The 20,482-nt window shown below is 43.8% G+C and overlaps 1 long non-coding RNA gene across 1 annotated transcript in view; it reads right to left on the bottom strand.

The window, feature by feature from the left end:
* LOC118689317 (uncharacterized) overlaps nucleotides 1-20,482 on the bottom strand; it is a 32,310-nt gene extending 11,828 nt beyond the window's left edge. The window contains exon 1 of the long non-coding RNA XR_004980597.2: nucleotides 1-20,482. This exon is cut by the window's left edge and continues 8,734 nt beyond it. This is a non-coding gene — a long non-coding RNA (uncharacterized LOC118689317).

Genomic DNA, 20,482 nt, shown 5'->3' with positions numbered 1-20,482 from the left:
TGTGAGTACTGATACCTCTGCCTTCTCCTCACTATTTCGTCAAGAATGTGACATGCTAACTTTTTTTGTCCCTAATTATTATTTTTTAAAATAAACCAGCACCATGACAAGGCAGCTGCATGCAAGGCAGGAGTAATGCTGCTCTGTAGGCAGAACAGAGGTGCTCTGGTGCTCAGCTGTCACCTTCTGAAGCTGCCTTCAACATTCTGAAGGAAAATGGTTTGTCAGCGACATCCTGGGCTGGCTTTTCAGGCTAGGTGCTGATGAGCAGCCATTTCTATCCCTGGACCTGGTGATTAGTTTTATTCAGCTGAGAGACAAGTACTTGGACATTTGTCACTGTTTCTTTGAAAAATGTGTCCGTGTTTTCTTGGGCTATCAAATGGGACATATGGAAGCTGGATTCCATCTTTCATTAGATCTTGGAAATTGTGTCCTCCTGAGGCAATTAATTAGCATGATGTTCTTGGCTGCTAATGTTTGATTTCAGATTTCAGTGGCAACAGATTTGGCAACATAGATTTTGTGAGAATGATCTAATGGTTTAGGTTATTAGCCGTGGCCTCCACACAGCTTTCTTCAGCTCCTCAGCTTCTGCAGAGTTCCCTTAGGTGTGCAGTCCCATGGTTTCTGTCCATGTCTTAGCTCTCTCTCTGAAAATTAAATATAATAGCACTTTCCTGCTTCACAGGACAAGTGCAGGACAGATTGCATCTCAGCAGAGGCAGGAAGCACTGCTGCAATCCAGCTCCATGATGGAGAAGCTGTTCTGCAAAGCTTTTCTTTGATCCTTCCACAGTTTAAGGCAAAATCATTTACAGTAGAAATTTGTTGAATGAACACATGTCTATTTGTTTACTTTCAGTCTGCCCACTGTAGATACCTGCAGGCTGTACACACCTTTATCTTTGGAAAGGACATCTGTGGCAAAAGGCTAAGTGAGCTATTTGATGTAGGTTCATAGGTAAGGTATAGCCCCTCAGCTGATGTGATCATTTCCAAACTATACTCTTCTGAAATCAATGTGATATTCAGCAAAACCACACTTCTGACCTATGAATACAATCCAGAGATATAATCTAGACTGTTTGCTTTGGTTTTATTACCTCAATTATATTCATAATCTTATATAACAATTCATGGCTAGAAAACAGTGTTAGTTACAACTCAAAAAAATTTTACGCCTCTCTCAAAGGGAGACCCAAGCAAAATACAAAATATCTATCAAGTACAGTTATACAGTAGCTAACACATCCTCCATGAGGTAGAACACATGCTTTTCTTTAGTATCCTCTACATAACAGAGGGCTGAATTTTCCAGGGCAATGGAGAGGATGAGCCTATTTCAGAACACCAAAATGCAAGTGACATTTTATAAATACATTTGTTAGCACTGTTGCAAATGACTTGTTGTGTGTGTAGGAGCTCACTTAAGTGGTCATTACTGTATGTGATTTGAACTCACAAAAGGCATTTCAAAAATCTGTTTGAAACAGATGTGCTTATACCCTGCATTTGAAATAAAATTAGTCCATTGTCTCAATTTAGGTAACCTTTGCAGTCACTAATACACAATCAGAGATACAATCACACAGTTTTTAAGCATGTATGAAAGGCATTAGACAGAAAAAAAGAAGATAAGAAGAATATATCACTAAACAGTATTTGCAATGTTGGATATTCCTTCCAGATACTCATTCACATTTAAACAGAATGAGAAAATGCAAAACATTAAATGTAGCATTGCCTGTTTCACTTGATGGAGCTGGGAGTTCTAATTCAAACATTCTGAGATTGAACTTTACTTTCATACCTGCCAGACAAACTTTCATTAATTAAAACCAACAAAAATACAAGCAGGATAGCTGAATAACTGAAGTTGAATTTATCCTGTATATCCAATTTAATCATGGCATGCTTTTTTAAACTTTTTGCTACTACCCTTATTATCCCATGCCATCTTATTGCAGTGCTTTTTCAGAACCCCTTATTCCTCCCATCAATTCAAGATCCATTTCCACACACCCCGCATTCACTTCCACTGCTCTGACTTTCAAGCTGTGTCTTTTGCAGACCACCAGGAAGGAATTTGCAGAACACTGGCTGAAAGACACTTATTGTCCAACTAATAAGGAAGGTTGAAATACCATTAAAATTCTGACTTGTGCTGTAAAATGCCATGAAATTCTGAGTTATGGCTCTGCCTTGAATCCCAGGTTGCACAATTGCACTGAAGTGCTGCCGAGTGATCGCGGGCTGCCTGCAGCAGCTGAACCACACAGGCACTTTGGACCACTGCAGCTTTTTGCTCAGGCTCCTGATGGCTTTCCTGGGGGCTGGTCACCATTAAGGCTACACAAGAAAGCACCAAGATAAAAATTTAAGCTCTGAATTACTCTGATAGTTTTACTTCAGCCCCTCACATACTGCTGTCTCTGAAGCCATAGGACCTCCCTTCCCATTCAAATCCTTAGTTTTGGCCTCAAAGTTACACTTGCCCTGAAGTTATTATCAGATTACATTGGCAAAGTAAAATGCCTAAAAAGTGAATATTTTATCAATTGGTTTCAAAAATTGAGGAGAAAACATATATAATATTTCATACTCTTCTTTTAAATCATTGATTTGAAAGCCTTTGGTGAGTGGGTATCACATCTATATGATGGGATCAAGAATTTCACTTGACACATGGTTGGTGTGGTGGAGCCTTAAGATCTGCTGTATGGATGGGAAGTATAAGTTTGAAAATTAAGATCCAAAGAAGCTTGAGAAAAATCCTTATAATTAAAAATTGAAGAACATTGATCTGCATTATTGTCTGAAAATTGTAAATCTTTCATTTAACAGGAGAGCTGCTTTCTAATTTTTACACAAAAATCTTCAAAACCATTGGCTCTTTTCTGTATGGGTTTTAAAAATATATTTAACTGGATATGGCATAAATATTTTTTGCATGTTGGTTATGGGGCTAAACTAAGCAATAGCAGCATAAGAGAAAAAAAAACTAAAAAGCCATCTATGGCAGTGGAATTGCTTACAGAGCCAACAGCCAGCCTAAAGGGAGCTGCCCTTATGACAAATGTCCATGCATGATGTAAACCTCCTTTTTGGTGATGGTGTAGTAATTTCCATTGCAAGTGGGTATTACATTTTTAATTGATTCCTAGCAGCAAAGTCTGTAACCTTCACTGATACGTGTCCATTTCACAAGGTTATTGACTTTTGACATATCTTGTTAGATGTTATGATGAGACAGATTTATTTTTTTGCACAGATTGATGTCTATTGATATTACATTAGTTCATCAAGGTTACAAATCATACTGCATTGCACTACATTTCACATTTTCTGTATCATGACAAGAGGTTTATAATATTCACTCTGGGACATATAAAGCGCCTTTCACCCATCCCTTGGATAAATAATTTAAGAAAGTGTTGGGAAATCATACCTAATTAGTAGGATCTGCACTCAATAAGTGCCTTTTGATTTAAATTGTATTTGTATTTTGATAGCTATTGATTTTAGGAGTAGGAGAAATGAATAATACGTTTTGCATTTCTCCACTGTTCACAGCAATAATCTGACAGAAATAATGGAGGAACACTGCTGGAAGAGGCCTCTTTGGGGACCTGCATGCCTTTCCCTAGAAAGCCCATGGGACAGTTAAAGGCACTCCTGTGTAGAATGGCCTGATCCCCTTTTCTCCCATTGATTTGCTGCATGATCCTGGACAAATCACTCAGCCTCTCAAAGGCTCTCCTTTTCCATCAGCAAAATGGAAACAGAATGGTTCCTCATCAGTTCTCAGATGACCACAAGACACATGGAGAAAAGCAACAGACACATCCAAGCAGGCATTATACACATCCTAACTGGCACTGCCACATGGAGCATGGAGCCAGCAAGTAAGGCTTCCTGTGGGCACAGGAGAGTCTGGTTCCCCACAGCAGGACCCAGGGTGTCCCCGTGGGCCTCTGAGAGAGCGTGGTGGAGCTGGGCAGCACACAAAGAGCACACCCTGCCAGCCTCCTTCTGCACTCAGTCCTGCCAGCAGGAGCGTTCTGGTCGCTTGGGCTACTCGCTTTCCTGGCTGAATTGATACCAGACTAATTTGGTTTTCTTTGGATGCTAATCCCTCAGAGTGAGAAGAGGGAACAAGGTGAAGTTGGTACCATGCAGATAAGCTGGGTAACAGGCTGGTATCTTCCCGAGGCAGTGCAGCTCGGCGTGCAGGTAGGGAAGGCTGCTTGCATGAATGGCCAGGGGTGAGGAACACAGACAGACAAAAACATCTCTGAGGCTGAAAACAAATCAGAATATATAGGTATTTACAAACACTGATTTCCAACACCCCAGCAGCTGTAACAAATGCAGACTTTATGAGATAACCATAATTAGAGAAAAGCTTTATTTTTGGTTTGGTTTTTTTTCACCCAGTATGCCAACTCTGATTTGAAAGGAAAACCATAGGCTCAACTGTGCAACACAATAAACCATGGTATCAAAGCAAGCATCAAAGTGGCCCCTTGGCTGCTGGCAAACAGTACAGTCATAAGAAAAGAGACAATGAAAATACAATAAGTAGAAATAGTGCTTTTTTCCCATAACATAAACACCATAGACATTCTTTTAATACAAAGAGAAGCAGGATCCAATGTGACAGCTTTATATTTGCCAAGTATCATGGGAGGACTGTTAAATACATCCTCCCCAAACCAAGCCAAAGGAGCAGAACGAGCCAAGATGTTCTCGTCAGAACAAAGACATCCCTTTTCTTAGGTCTCAGACAGTTAGCAGGATTAATTTTGCTTATTATTTATTTCAATCATCTCCATATCAAGCTAGCTTCAGCAAGATGTGCCAAAATATCTATTAGTGCCTGTCTATATGGGTACAGTCCACTGCCCCAAAATCACGTTATGGTCTTCAAAGAATGGAAATTATATTTAAGACTTTTTTTTTAATATATAACTTTTAAAAAAATTCTCAAGCAGACAACTGAGTGCCAGGACTGTGCAACTCTGAAGCAGAGGGGCTGCTGCCACATGGAAGAGCAGACGACTCATATGTGTTTGAATCCTCAGCCTCTCACAGGGGGAGATTTAAATAATGTGTAGTGGATTTCTTTGTGATGCTTTTCCTTCTTTCTTTTCTCAGTTAATATTTTACATTCTTTTAGAAGTATTACCTGTACATTAAGCCCTATATTCATGTAATCATGAAGGACACACAACTTTTCTGTCTTGCCCTTCTACTTTCAAGCAAATATACAGAAATTGAGGCCTGACAACCCACAGCTGAGGTGCTCAGGAGCAAACAGCTGAAAGCATAAGAATGGGGCTGCTCAAATATATTTTTACCCTTCTCTCATTAAAGTTTCATCTGAAGAATTTTTGTGGGAGCCTTAGCCAGTAAAACAGCACCCTTCACTTTTAGGTTCCCAAGCAGCAGAGGCACAGGGGAAAACAAGTATCAGATACACACAATCTTTCTTCTTATGCCTGCTGTGCCCTCCCAGATGCAGTAATTCACCCTTTTCATATCTTTTCGTAAAAGAAAAGTAATATTAATTATCCTGAAGTATTTTTAAAGAAGATGAATATTAGAGAAGTTCTTACTTATTTCACAAGACATTCTGCTTTCCATGTAAAATGTAATGATTTTCCATGTAAAATTAATGATTGTAATAAGTTTCATTTTAAGGCAGGTCCCTCCTGGGTAACCTCTCTAGTAAAGTCTGATTCCAGGTGAAGCCAATACTAGAACCATATTTGCTTTTATGAATGCTGAAATGGTCCATGAATCTCAAATAGTATTGCACCCTCTGTTTTATAAATATTTTATGTGTTTTTCTTCAGTAAATACATATATTTTGCTTTTTGAATCTCAGGGCCCCTTTTGAGCTGTGTGGCTCTTAGAATGTTAATAGAGAAGCAGCAACATGAAACTGAAAATAAATGCTTTTAACAAACAGGGAAAGTCTATATTTCACCAAGGAAAGTGTGGTCTAAAATAAAACAGACTCCTGCAACGTCTAAATCCTGCATATTTTCTGCAGAGCATGCCACAGCTATTGACATGCTGTTGGTTTTATATGTCCCAGGATGCATGAATTATTACTGTCATTTGACATTTTATATTCCTAGTTCCATAGCCTATAGCAACACTTACCATCAGCAGTGGCAGACTATAGCAGACCTCTGGCAATGCCTCTTATTGATCAAGCACTGCTCACTGTTTGCCTGCTCAGTAATGCAAAGACATCCTAATTCTCTGAGACAGAAAACCCACAAGTTACTTCATTTGGGATTTCTAGCCCTTTCAAGAGACCCAAGACACGAAACACAGATTACAGATACCTTCTCCCCCACTGGGAGGCAAACTGAGTTATCTCACAAGCTTTAGGTACTACAAAAGAAAGCACATTGCGTGGTAATGCTGAAGAGAAAAGCAGGATGCTAACGAAGGATGCTAATATAACTGGTTATGAAAGGGACCTCAGGAATGAGAGAGATGTTCTGCTGAGAGTCAGTGGAGTTGTGCTGCCAGCTTTATTAACTTCTTTAAAAGGGACCTAAACAAAGTAATACAGTGAAAAATTATGTCAAAGGTGCTATGATTTGAATAAAGGTAAATTTTCCCAGCGCTTACATAGGTGAAATTCCCCCAAGACAGCAAGAGCCTGAGTTCATGTAAACAATTAAATAGAAATTGCAGATCAGAGGGCAGCAGAACATACCAAACTGACCATGTAAAGACCCAGTGCAGCAGCGACTGGTTTCTGGGCCTAGCAAACACACCCCCCAACACCCTCTTGAGTCAAAGGAAAGATGACCTACCCTTGGCATGGGGCAAGTCCTGTCAGGTAATGCAGCTCACAACAGCAGCATATCAACCTCAGCCCCTGCCTCGAGGACCTGTTTTATCACCTTCTCCCAGTCCACACTCTTCCCCTCTCTGATCTCTCTCTCCTCCTTCCAGGGAGCAGCCAGGGCCCCAGCATGGCTGCCCTGCCCAGCCTCTGTATGGAGCGGCTCAGAGGGAACAGAGGCTGTGTCCACCTGCTGCCCAAGGGGCTCCTGAGTGAGTCACCTATGTGGGAGCATGATGGCCAAGCCCTGACAGAGGCAGGCTCCATCTCTGCACACCCTTCCTGCTCCAGCAAGTGCCATGTACAGGGGCAGCTCTGACCCACACCTGGGACTTCTGTCAGAGTTGTGACAAAGCCAAGGTAAGGGACATGTTTAACCTGGCCAGCCTGAACCACCAGAGAATTTATGCAAGACCAGCTTGGCTTTTGCCAAGATTCACAGCTGCCCTTCCTCAGGGTGAAGTCCCTGGGCAGCATCCTGGCCCCCTGGGCCCTCCTCAGGTCACGGCTCGGGTCCCAGAGCCCACACATTCCCAGGGCCAGCTGTTCACCGACCCAAACACTCCAGGAACAGTCCACCCACGTTTGCTTGGCTAAGGACCAGCTTTGATGTGATGCTTCTGTGGGGAGTGTCCATCCCAGCATCCAAGGGTACCCTGTCCCAGCTGGTTGTGAATCCCCATGTGGGGAGAGGGCCTGAGGGCCTTCCCTGGTTCTGGGGACCCATCGGACCCAACTCTCAGGGTTATCCAGATCTTGAATCTGACCCCTGCAGCCCAACCCCATCAGACTGTGGCTTTGCTCCTCACTTTGGTTGCAGAGACAATGGCTGCAGCACCCTCCTGGCATGCTCTGCTGATCTTCAGGAAAGGGCTTTTCCTGAAGCTATTGCTTTTTATCCCACATCTCTGAGCACAAGAGTAAGCCTGAAGCACAGCAAAGGGGTTTTCTGCTTGCATTGCCCCTTTCTGTTCATCCTCTCCCACCCCCTCCCACTGTCTGGTCCTTCTGCTTCCCTTGCCTGTCCCACCAGTGTTACTCTGACATAAAGAGCTTCCAGCATCCTTTTTCCCTCACTGAATCTCTTGGATCATCAGGTCATGACCATTTCCTCCAAACACTGACTGCATCTGCTGCCTTAGCACAATGATGGAGTTGCTTATCCAGTCCAAGCTTGCTACAATGAAAAGTCACACTTTTTCAATTTATCCAGTGATTTTTTATGATCACTTGAAATACAGCAGCACAGCTCTGCACCTGTAACATCTTCAGAGCCACTTAACAGCACAGCCAGAGAGCACGACTCCAGTTGAGCTCAGCTGAACACAGAAGGTGACTTCTGATGCTGGAGCACTTCATCACTGGGGTAAGACAGGCTGGTGAGGCAGGCAGCATTTGACTTGCAAAGCCTCTTTCTTTGACATCCTAGGAGGGCAGCAGGGCTGCACGTGAGTTAAACCCTTGCCAGCAAACAAAACATTTTGCTTTGCCAAAAAGTTACAGTGGTGATTTTGTTCCTGTCTTTTGAAGGCAAGATTGAATCGACAGATCCTGTCAGCTCCTCAGCCAGCTTGAAGAGGGCTGCTTAATGACAAAGACCATTGGCATTCACACATTCCCACCTCCTTCAAGGCACAGCTCCTCTTTGGTTGACTTCTCCCAGGGAGAAACCAGTTTTCTGCCTCACCCTTAGAAATGATGGAAGATGCAAACTCCAGGCTAACTGCTTCTCTTCTCTGCTTCATGAGGCTCAGCCCACTGGCCTCACATTCCTGTGGTCAAATCTGGCAGAGCAAACATCTGGAACATGCAAACAAACCCCCAGATTCAGACATCTGGACAGGGAGGGTGTTTGTGCTGCAGTTCATCATCACTAGGGTGGGAATTCCAAGCAGGACAGTCGGAGAGACTGCTACAGGTACTGGACAGGACATCCACAGAAGTGCCACAGACTGCAGGGCCAAAAGCAGCCGTGGTGCCTCATGACAGTGCAATATGTATATAGGTATTTAGGTTTAGAAATATACATACACACTTACACACATGCTCAACTACACTTTGTATGTATGTATAGGTGCACATGATGGTATCCTACATTTTCAGTGCATCATGTGCATCTGTGCAAAAAGATCACAACTCCTGTGGACAATTTATCAGCTGAAATGGGAATTTTACACCTGTCAAAATCCTTAATTTTTAATCTTTCAGTGTTTTTTTTGCAATTTGGAAAGAGTTTAATTTTTACTTATTGACATCAGTGCACTTTACTGAGTGAGAAGCACTAACGCCTACCATGGTTTCCTCTGAACCCTCATATGAACAAGCAGAATTATTCCATTTATGCAAACACCAGATGTAGCAGTTTTAATAAAATCAAATGCCTTTAAATAAAATACTTCATATAATTTGATTTATTTGTAGTCTTGCCTCGAAGATTAAAAATACCTACTGTCTTCCCATGATCAATAATCCAATTTTTAAGGGGCTGTTACTTTCATTATAAACATATAAAAGTAATCCAAGCTACTAAAACCCTGTATACAGACACATTGTAAAAGCCAAACTACTTTTTACCCAGCAGGCAAAAAAAGAGACATAAACAGGTCTGAATTGTTGCAGACATAAATATTTCAGACAGACTAGAAAAACCTTTGGGAATTTGAGACTGTAATTAAGCCCCTTAGCAGACCATTCAGTAAACCACAGCCTGAAGGACCCTGTGGTGGGACCCAGTTGTGGAATAAGACATCAAAAGGGTGCAAAAGGCAGCACACCCACTTCACCCAGGGGCTGTTCACCTGTCACTAAACAGGTCACAAAGTCAAGAATGGCTTCATGGGTGTGCCAAAAGCATTCTCTGCACCTGCGTGCAACATGGTGTGCTTCAGCTGACAGGAGAAAAGAGAGAAGACACATTTCTCCTTTGTCTGCAGCCAGCTGAGATATCTTCCTCTATTTCCACCTCTTTCTGTCCACCTCCTTCATCCCTCATCCAAGCTCTGTAAGTTTCCTATTATTCCAGACATTAAATCAATTTGTGTAAAACTATTACTGTTGTAGATGGTCTTTCTGTCTTCCTATTGCTCAGTAGGAAGCAGACTTGGTGGTGCCACCCTAACTAATGAAAGTATATTTAAGAGCAGCTCAAACCCACTAAAAATTAGTAGCTTGATCCCACAGACCTATACTCAAGCCTTCAGCCTCCAGCCTGGATTGATCACTGTGGTGTCCAAGAAAGTGCTCTTGGCAGACTCCACACTGTCTCGGATGAATCTTTACATACGTTAGTTGCATTAAATAAATCATTATCACTGCACCAAACTACTTTCTGACCTCATCACATGTTAAAGTTTCAGGACCTGCTTGGGACTACCCTGCATTGCTGATATCTGTGAAAGTGCCATCCCCAGAGTCACCCTGAGCCAGACACTGCAGTCAGGCTCACTCAGCAACTTGGAAGCACAGCAGTATTTCTAATGTCCCAGAAACAATTACTGCATCATCTCTCTTTATGGCTTTCCTGGAATATTCTTTATGTTCTTTGGTTTGTACAAATCACTGTGTCTAGGATGTTAACTCTTCCTGCTCAGACCCGATGGGTTATTCCTGCTCAGTGAGGAATGCGTGGACTTCCTCTTAAACATGACTTCAAAATTGCATTGATGATGAGGAAAGCAAAGCACAAATTGTGATCAGAGCTTTTATCAGATCTCTACTCTGTGTGAGGGTAGGCAGTATTTCTGATTACCAGAGGATAAGTGTGCTGGTCTCTCCAAAGCACAAAATAAAGATTTATAGAAGATATGCTCTTAACTCTTGCCAACCCAAGTTCAGAATTCATTCTCAACTGGTTGGAAATGCCAAGCCAAACTATTTCAAATCTTATCTTAACCTAGCTTTTTATGAAGACTGAATCTCAGTGACAGGTCTGTTTTTGCTATCAGTAGTAGGACACAACTCCTCAGGTTGCTCTTTCACAAGGACACTATTAGTTTACTCCATATTGAAGTTTATTGGGCTTTGGCTTTTTATAAGGCAGCAGCAAGTAATTGCATGGAACACATGTTTTCATTGTCCTCATCTGTAAATCTGTAAGAGGATGCAATGAGGGCAGAGACAGTGTATAAACACCTTATAAAATAATCTTTGGCCTTTGATGAGGATGCATTGATTTGAGTCATCTGGTTATCACTGAATCTTTATATGAAATCACTTTATATGAATGTATATTTTATTTTAAATACTTAGCTCCTCTAAATCACAATCACTGACTTTCTTTTTTCTGACAGTAGCAAGAAACATCAGCTAGCTCTCCTCTTAGAAAAAAAAAAAAATAAAAAGAGCCCAGTGTGTGGCCAGATAGGACATAACTTCATCTTTTGTCACGGTTTGGTAAACAGTAAACCTGCTGAGATTTAGCTGGGAACTGGTGCTTACTCATGCTCCTCGTGGACCTCAGGCCAGCTGAACGTGGATGAGCACCAGATAGAGCCTGTGACCAGCAGCAGCTCATTAGGGCAGCCATGGGCACATGAGCCCTGCACTCTCCGACTTTTCATTCCCTTGTCTCCTTCTGCTTCTCTCTCCTTTCTGCTTGTTCTCCCATTTCCTCTCTTTGTCTACCATTTCCAGTCATTCCTCTCCCTTGTTCCTCCTCTATCTTTTCCCTTTGCTTAGGTGTTCTGTCCCTCTCCTCTGCTCCTTTCATGAGAGGAGAAGTGGGAAATGCTGTAATTTAGTGCTGATTTCTTACCTAGCCGGAGACAAGCAGCAAAGAAGTAAGTAAACAACAGGTATTTTGTTTGAAAATGCCACAGGTCCTTTAGGACCCCAATTCAATCTCTCCAAAAAAATAAATCAATTGCAATTTTTAATAGGCATCAGATCTCAACTCAAGGTACCACTCCTTAAATGCAATAATGAGTCAGCTCGTTCTAGAAGTTGCTGCATACAGAAAACATTTTGCCAATTATTCATGAACAATTCTACAAAATTAATCACAGCCATTATTTAGTGTGCTCTGTCACATCAACTTTGCAATTATTCAATCCCCTTGTTTTTACATACCTATTCAAACCCTGAAAAGAAAGACTTCCATTAACTTAAGCACATCTTTCTGAACTCTTTAAAATGCAGTAAACTCTTGGTTTTCTGCCTTAAGTCACACAAAGGACAAGGCAATAAGAGCTAACAAGGGTTCCCACTAAAACATTAGAGAGACTATGATGCTACTTTCACGTTTTTGATATAAGATAGGGTTCTGCACCTAAGATTTAATGCACACAGAATATTGCAAGTACAATGACATTTGGATAACAACATTTAGAGGCATAAAATTACAAGTGTACTGACATGTTTTTTGTGCTTCCTTATAGCACAGAAGCTGCTGCTCTTTGTCCCCCACATCCCTTGTGTCAGAAGCAGCCCAATACTAATAAATCTTGAATACAATTTTGAGATTCATAGCAAGGGCTGCAACACCCGGGTGGAATTTATAAACAGGTCTTAAAATTGTTTCTGCGTCATGCTAGAGCACAGACACAGAAGGAAAGGTCTCTGCCCTGTTACTGGGCATCATAAATGAAAATAACTTCCTTCCTCTGCCTGGGATGGGATCCCTGGTATGTACAGCTCTATCTGGACGTGAAGGGGGGCAGGTTCCTGACTCTTGCTGAATCACCCTGGGCAGAATTGCACGTTCCTTGTGACCAGTAGAGATGGGGCAGCCCTGCAATGCTTTCTTCTAGCTCACTTGAGCAACCAAAGATCTTTTTAGGACACTTACTGTAAGTATTTATGAGTATTTATGTAAGGTAAGGTAGCAGCAGGGCTTTAAAATCTGGCAGTGCATAGAATTCACAGGCCTCAAATCTGCTACACAACTAAGATTTGGGGTTAGATTTCTTTTTAGGCATTTACATAACCTCAGAAAGTGCTTTGCTCAGAGCTGTCAGTCAGAGACGTTCCAGCATAATTTCTAAAACATTAGGAAGTTTCACACCCAATGTACAGCAATCTGTTTGGATCCAAAAACTAGAACACGCTGTAGTAAACAGTTTTTTCCCTGATCTCATTTCATGTAATTGGGCAGGAAAACCGAGGTATCAGAGGCTTGAATCCTGCCTGGAAGAACAGCGCAGGGCAGGGAGGGTGCAGGATGGGTTCCAGTAGTGGATTGTGACTCCTCAGCTCATCAGACCAATTCCCTCTTCCTTTCCTCACCCACTTGGCAATCTGGTGTCCCCAGCTTTTCACCAAGCAGCAAGTTAACCCAGAGAACTGCGGAGATTTGTTTAATGCAACAAAACCTTTTGTCTTGTGAATATCAGGCTTAAATCATTGTATGGATATATCCTCCGCAAATCATACTCAGAGCTTCGGAGTAGCTGTTTGGAATCCATCAGTAGAAAGATTGGAAGTTCCTAAAGAAAGAGGTCCTTAGCTGCAGTTTCTTTAACCAAGACCTCTCTCTTATGATTTCCAGTGAGTTCCTACTCTCATATTCTAAAGGTAATACCAAATTTCTGGGTGAAAAAAAAAAAAACATCAACTTTTAAGATTGTATTAGTCTAAATAATATACGTATAAATATTTACTGTAGAAAATAATTTCCTGGCTTCCTCAGTTTCCTTCCATGGAAACCCTCTTACACCACACTGTACTTTATCCGTAAGCAAGAGGAAACCCAAGGCCGAGAGCCGGGGCCCCGCTGGTGCCACGGAGGCGCATCCTCGGGCCGGGCCGGGCCGGGCCGGGCCGGGCCAGGCGGAGCCGCCGCTCGGCTCCGGGAGCAGCGCGCAGGCCGCGGAGCCCCGGCTGCGGCTGCCGGCTGCTCACGGCGGCATCCCTGCCCGGCCGGGCACAGACCCGCTCCCCAGAGCGAGCAGGGCTGCTGGAGCGCTGGCTGTGCCCAGGCACCGCTCCCTGTGCCTCCAGGCAGAGCCGCACTAAGGCAGAGCAGCGCCGACACAGCACCACACCCCGAGGAGCGCGGCATGGGACAAACCCGGGGCCGCGGCAGGGCCTTTAGCATGTGGTTATCTGTTCTTTTTCTGCGGGATTAGGTTGTGTCTGTTCATGACAATAACCCACCACGCTGACCACCGAAGCTCCCTGAGCTCCTAAAAGTCCTGGCCCCAGGTGACCCCACCGGGCCCTCTGTGAACCCCTCCCACCCACACCTTGTGCTCAGCAGCTCCTTGGATCCATTAACCTTTAGAGCATGCACAGAGCTGTTGTCCTGCCAAGAACTTTTCCTTCCATAGGAAACCCGTTTTCCCCCCTTTTTTTTCCCCTTCAGCTTAAAGAAATAAAAGGAAATAAAGGAAAATAAGGGGATTGTGAAATTCTATTTACTACCTGCACATTTATGTAGGGGAAAACATTCTCACTCAGCACTACTCCAGCTTCCATGCTATTGTAAAGGTACTGTGCTTTACTCTGGGGAACTCATAGTACATTTCATACTGCCAGCTTCCTACAGCACCTAACTCCAGGCAGTGCTGGAATACTGCAGTTATTCCATTCACGTGTGCCTGCGCATACAGGTGCACACCTGACTGTAAAACACAGCTGTATTCTTAAAACAAACATGTTGAAATTGCATCATATCAACAGAGTATCTTTTGGCTTGAAAAAAGAGTCATCAATTTTATATCCCTTATCAATCATGATATCTAAATTTGGAGCATCAGGTAGTTTACTCACTGTTTTCTCAGTCAGCCTCCTGTATTTTCAACAGTATTTTTCAACCCCAACACCGAGTGGAAGAGCAACTCATGATCCCACATGTTAAAAACAGGAGCAATTGCTCATGTACCCTGTGCAGCAGAGCTGCCATTCCAAGGGGAAAGGCCTGACAGCCTGCAGCTCTCGTGCAGGTAAGACTCCCACAGAGGGGAGCATGACTGCATGTCCCTAACACTGTCACACCAGTCTCACTGTTTGGGGACAGGCTTTTCTGCATTGACAGCACTGAGGTATTTTGCTGTAAAGGAAGAGAAATGGCTAAAATACCAGACTACCCAAAAGCTGTCAATAATAATAAGAATAATAAGTCAGATCAGCATGTTTTGGTTTTCTATATAAGGGTATGTTAAACTATCAAAGGATCATACCAAAGGATCATACCTGGCTCTCTGTACCAAAGAGAGCCAGGTGATGGCTCTTCCCATATCTCAGATTAGATGGGGGGTTTCATATTCTAATACTTGTGCTATATGTGTATGTTTTAATGGCCTTTTTAAAATGCTGCAATTGAGGCTCTAATTGGGGTGGCCCAACCCTCAGGCCTGTTTCAGCCAATTCTCATATAACATCACAAACTCAGCAGGGTTGCCCTGCATTTAGACTGCTTTAGGAAACTTTGGTTCCCGTTTTTCATGCTGTCCTGTCTTTTCCCCACTTGCACCTTGGCACAGGGAGCAAACAGAGCAGCACAGGCTGTAGTGTGCTCCTATACTTGGTTCCCTGAGCACAAAGCAAATATGCAAGAACCTAGAGCAAGGATCTGTCCTGAAAGAGGCAGATATGGACTATGTCACCAGATAGAGGAAGCTGCAGAATTTTATTATTTTTTTTACCCTGCAGGAACTCTGAATCAAAATATCTAGAAAAAGTGAAATTTAGTAAAAAATGGATCATCCTTTTCACCATTGTTTTCATCTCCTGAATCCTTGCAATAGCATTTTGGAAAGAGCTTCTCTGAGAGACAAAGAGGTTTTGTCCTGAGGAGCCACTGCCCAGCAAGAGCAGACCCCCCTCCTGTCACCCCCAGGCAGCAGATCCATGCATGCCACCCCACATCCTGGCTTTCCCTGACCCTGTGCCCAGAGGACCCACAGTGCTAAACACTTCATCAATTCACACAGGCATCAGCATCTGCCTGACTCCAGACATCCAAGAAGCACCAGGAACAGCAGACATTGCAATGTTTAAATTTGCTAACAAATAAAACAGCGCATGGCAGCAATGTTCCACATGAAAGGTAAAACTCACAGTTGGAGCAGGCTGTAGGGTGGTGGCTCTGTGCACACTGCAGACTCCATCCTGCTGGGAGGGGACGTGACAGCTGCCTGAGTCTCTCCTGTGGGGGTCAGCTTGGACCTGCCTGTGGCACAAGGGATGCCACACAGCCTGGCCATCCCCCTGCCACCAAGGCAAGCCACAGCTGCTCCTGCCATCACTGGCTTCATTATTTCCAGCCATTAAAGCATTGCTCCACAGGCTTGGATTTTCATGTCAGAATCTAGGAGCTACAGAATAACCCTAGAAAACCAAATAATATCACCGAGACCCTCTTTCTGACCCAGGGCAGAAACAATTTTGATCCCCATTTGTCCTCTAGCAGTCTTTTCCTTCAGGTGAGTGGCCCACAGTGCTTCACCACAATTAACCGTGGCCGTGGCTCTTAGTAGCAATTTGTTTCCAATTACCTCCTTCAGGCAAATCTGAATAATTATCACCAGTTTTTTCACATTTCTTTCTGCTGCCAAGTCTGTATCAAAGTGCTCAAAGCACATCAACTGTCGATCCTGCAATATTCCAAATAAACAATTGTCTGCCCCTGGTGAAGGCCAGGGTAGCCCAAACCCTGTGGTGCTTTGCCCAGCACAGACCCATGGGTGTGGACAGAGATTTCTCCCCAGTGAGAAGTGCAGGGTTAGTGCCACAGAGCCACCCTGGTGTCAGCTCTGCTGAGTCCAGGGGAAGTGCACACCCACTAACAAAGTCACTGTTGCCTGGGGCTGCAGTGCCAGCAGGGGAGTGGCAGCAGCTCCCGTCCCAGCTGAGCCCTCTGAGGTCCTGACTGGTCTCAATCCAAAGGGTGCTCACACAGGCTTGGACACACACTGCCTTCCATCCCTGGAGTATCTCCATCACTCTAAGGTAGCAGGGACCAAACTTCAGCTGATCCTAACAGTAGTTCTTCCAAGGCAGGGAAATGAAGGAAGCAAACTGCAGCACACTGTGGATCCTAATTGCATTTGCTCTGCAGGCTCTGAAATGTCAGTCAAACAAATATGCCATTGCTTTTACTGCTCTGCAGTTGCCATTTACTATTTTACTGGGAAATTGTCCAGGAAAGGGATACTACCTAGAAGGGACCATTATGCTAGCACTGGAAACCAGCAATATTTCTGAACAACCCCATGGGCCCATTATCTGTTCCTACGCTGCGGAAAGACAAGAGCAGCCAGAGTGAGCCAATTTGTGTTTGTGGCAGCAACTGCAGCTGCAGAGGGGATGGAGACAGCCCAGGACCCAGCGGGCACATCTGAAGTGGTGCATGCTCTGGAGCTGAGACAATTCACACCAAAGAAGAGCATGATTCAGTGAGTGAAGAAGGAAAAAAACCCACCTTAAATGAGTTCTTTTATGAGCCGGAGTTTCATTATGCAACTTTATCAGAGTTTATGAGAACTGGAGCAAACAATACGAAGATGCAGAACATGCCCAGTCTCCAGCTCTATCAGTCCACAAACCCAGTAATTTCCAGAACATGCAGAAACCATAGGGAAGATGGGAAAGCCCCTTTCCCTAGGAACAGCCCCTCTAAAACCATCTCTTATTCTCTCACAACGCCTTTTGCCCTCCAGAGAGCTCAGTTCCTGCTATAGGCAGCTCCTTGATATTTAACTACCACTCTCCTAGACTTAGAGTGAGTGATTGAGATACTTAATATGCAGAATCATTCAGAATCACCCCATTTTACCACTGCTTTATTTCTCCTCCAAGTCAAAAAAGCATAAGAAAGGCTACTCAGCCCACTTCTGCTTACTGTAATTCCTCACCCACTCCCCACAAAGAAACACAGATCTACCTGGACCAGATCCCATTGACTTCTAAGCAAAGCTCAGTCTGTCTGTCTTTCTGTCTCTTCAGGTAGTTGGTCCCAGAGGCAGTTTCAGACCTATTTATAGGTTCAACCTCTGTGGGCAGGGTGAGCAGGGGCTGTGCCCAGCAGAAGTGAGGAGGAAACCATCCACTGCCAAAAAAGGCAACTCCCACCCCTCTGGAAGTCACCTTAGCCAGGAAAACGTGTGCCCTTCACATCAGCACCTGTGAAGTCTTGCTGTTTGCAGAAGGTTCAGCAACCGTTTCATTTCTGCCATTTTTTGGTTTTCATCACGTTGTCTCTGGCACTGAAAGCACAAGTGGATCAATGCTCAATGCTTGTGTCAGGGCACCCTGTCCCTGCTACTGAGGCAGCACTGACAAGGCCACACAGTGTCCTGCAAGCAGGGACAGGAATGGGACAGCACCAGCAGTGCTGTGGCTGTTCCCTGGCACAGGGATGACTGATCTGCTCTGAGCTGGCAGCTGCATTCTCTGCCTCACAGGGATGGACACCTTGAGCACTCACAGTCCCTTCCTAATTCTTTGCATACTTTTTTGGCTCTCGGTATAGTTTCTGCAGACATCCAAGCTGAATGAACATTATTTTTTTTTTCATTTTAAACAAAACAAGTGCCATGTTTTATCACCCCTCTCTGTCTCTCAGATTGGATTTCTTAAATTCACATGAGTTACGCATTTTCATAAACCACATTGGCCGCAGTAAGCTGCGTTGGAATCATCATTTAGAGAAGTGAAGATTTAATTTCATGGTGGAATTAAGGTTGACATTTCCTTTTTATTTACACTACACCAAGGATTAATAAGGTTACTATAACCTTAATCTTTGATAGCTCAACAATAGAATACTCCGGGATTACCGCAAAAGCTGGATTTTAACTCTTTTAATCCCATTATTGTTGATAACCTTATCAACACTGTGCTCCACCACAGAGGTGGAGTGGAAGGATCTCCGACTCTGAAATTCCTTACCACAGAGCAACACTCATAGTTTAAAGAGAAGAGCCAGAGGCAGTTGCCTAGTTGATGCCTGCAGTGAGGTTCACAGTTTGCAGTAGGGCTGCAATGCTGCTTTTAAGCGCCTTGTCAGAGATCTTTGCCAAGAAAAACATTGGTCCAGTGGCATATGTTGGTGGAGCAATGCAAGGTTGCTCTAATTCCCTTACTTTGTTTTTCCCTCCTCCCATGCGACAACTACTCCAAGAATCAGACTGCCAGTCTGGCAAGTTGAGTTCCAGAAACTTACTGCTAATTACCATGTTTACAATTCCCAACCTGTCTGTTGGTGCCAACAATCAAACTGCATCCTCTTGAGTGCACCAAAAGACACTTGCTGGCAGTAGTTTCCTAAGGTTCCAGGCTGGCTACATTAATTACTGTTAACTTAATTTTTGGGTATTGAAAAGCAGCTTTAATTAGCGATTCCATGGATCAAAATCATCCTTTTATGAGTTTCAAGGAATAGCAGCTTGACTATAGACTACTTACCAACCTATGAGTCTTTTATTTGGAAACACAAGTGGTAATAAATTTATATGTGGCCTGATAAATAAATTAGGCAGAGGTTCAGTAAAAATCACACCAGGAAACAAAAGGTCATGCCTACCCTTTGAAGTAAAAGAAGCAGCTCTAAAAAGGCAGGTTGGATATATTTTCTCATCCTCAGTAAACATTTGACTGCACAGAACAAACCACTTTCTGAAGGTATATCACTGAATCAAAGTATTTAATTAATTAAAAGAAAAAGTATGTATTTTATTAACTCAGTGAAAAGAGCCCAAACTCAAATAACTGCAGGGCACAGCCTGAGCAGAGGGGGTCCCCTTTGAGCCCTGTGAGTCCTAGCCTGAGATTCCTGAAAGCTATCTGAGTACTCATTTGGGATCCCTTTTTGTTGAGCACACGCTTCAACCCTGCCAGAGTCAGCAGAGCACAGAGGGCTGTGCAGTACCTGGGAACAGGCTGCCTGCTAGAGGTCTGTGCCTGGGACCATGCCTGCAGGGCCCACCCAATGCCCTCAATTCCCCACCCCCAGCAATAAATTTCTAACCTGGATTTTCCATGGCAATGGGATTCAATCTCCATGATGCTGGCTTTAGAATGTCGGTCAGTTGATAAGAACTGCACTACACTGAAGATGCTTTTCTCTGTTCACTGCCTGGCATGGAGCTAAAAGACAGAGAGCAGAGCTACCCCAAGCTCTGCCCAGATGCAGCTTGGTGCTGCTGGGGTGGACGGGCTGCTGGCCACAGCACAAGGCTGCTCTGGTCACTCTGGCAGCATGTGGATGCTGGTGCAGCCAATGCCTGTCTGTGCTGAGACTGCAGTCAGTCTCATCTCTTAGGGGTACTTATATCTGCTCATAATAACACTGGTCCTACCTGGCTGTGTAAAGATAGGCCTAGGTGTCTGATTTAAAGCCCCTTTTTCTAAAAACAGTCTAACTGGTGCCCTTACAGGCTACAGTGAGACTGTCTTTTCTGCTCTGCAGCAGATTCTCCACCATCTCACCAAGACCCAAGACATCAACCAAATTCCCTGCTCTCCTGGCAGTGTTTCACAGGCTGCCAGCCAGTGCCAGGCTCCTGCTCTTGCACCACAGTCCTACTCTGTGAGGTTGCAGTGGGCTACTAAGGAAAAGATAACCCAGGGCAAGATTCAGGCATATGAAAAGCAGTGTGGGGTAGGGGAAATAGAGCCAAAGCAGGGAGTAAGCCAAGGAGACAGACATTAAAATCAACAGGCATTTTA

The sequence above is a fragment of the Molothrus ater genome, chromosome 9 (genome assembly GCF_012460135.2).
Source record: "Molothrus ater isolate BHLD 08-10-18 breed brown headed cowbird chromosome 9, BPBGC_Mater_1.1, whole genome shotgun sequence".
Lineage (NCBI taxonomy): Eukaryota > Metazoa > Chordata > Aves > Passeriformes > Icteridae > Molothrus > Molothrus ater.
This window is presented reverse-complemented; position numbering and strand designations above follow the sequence as displayed.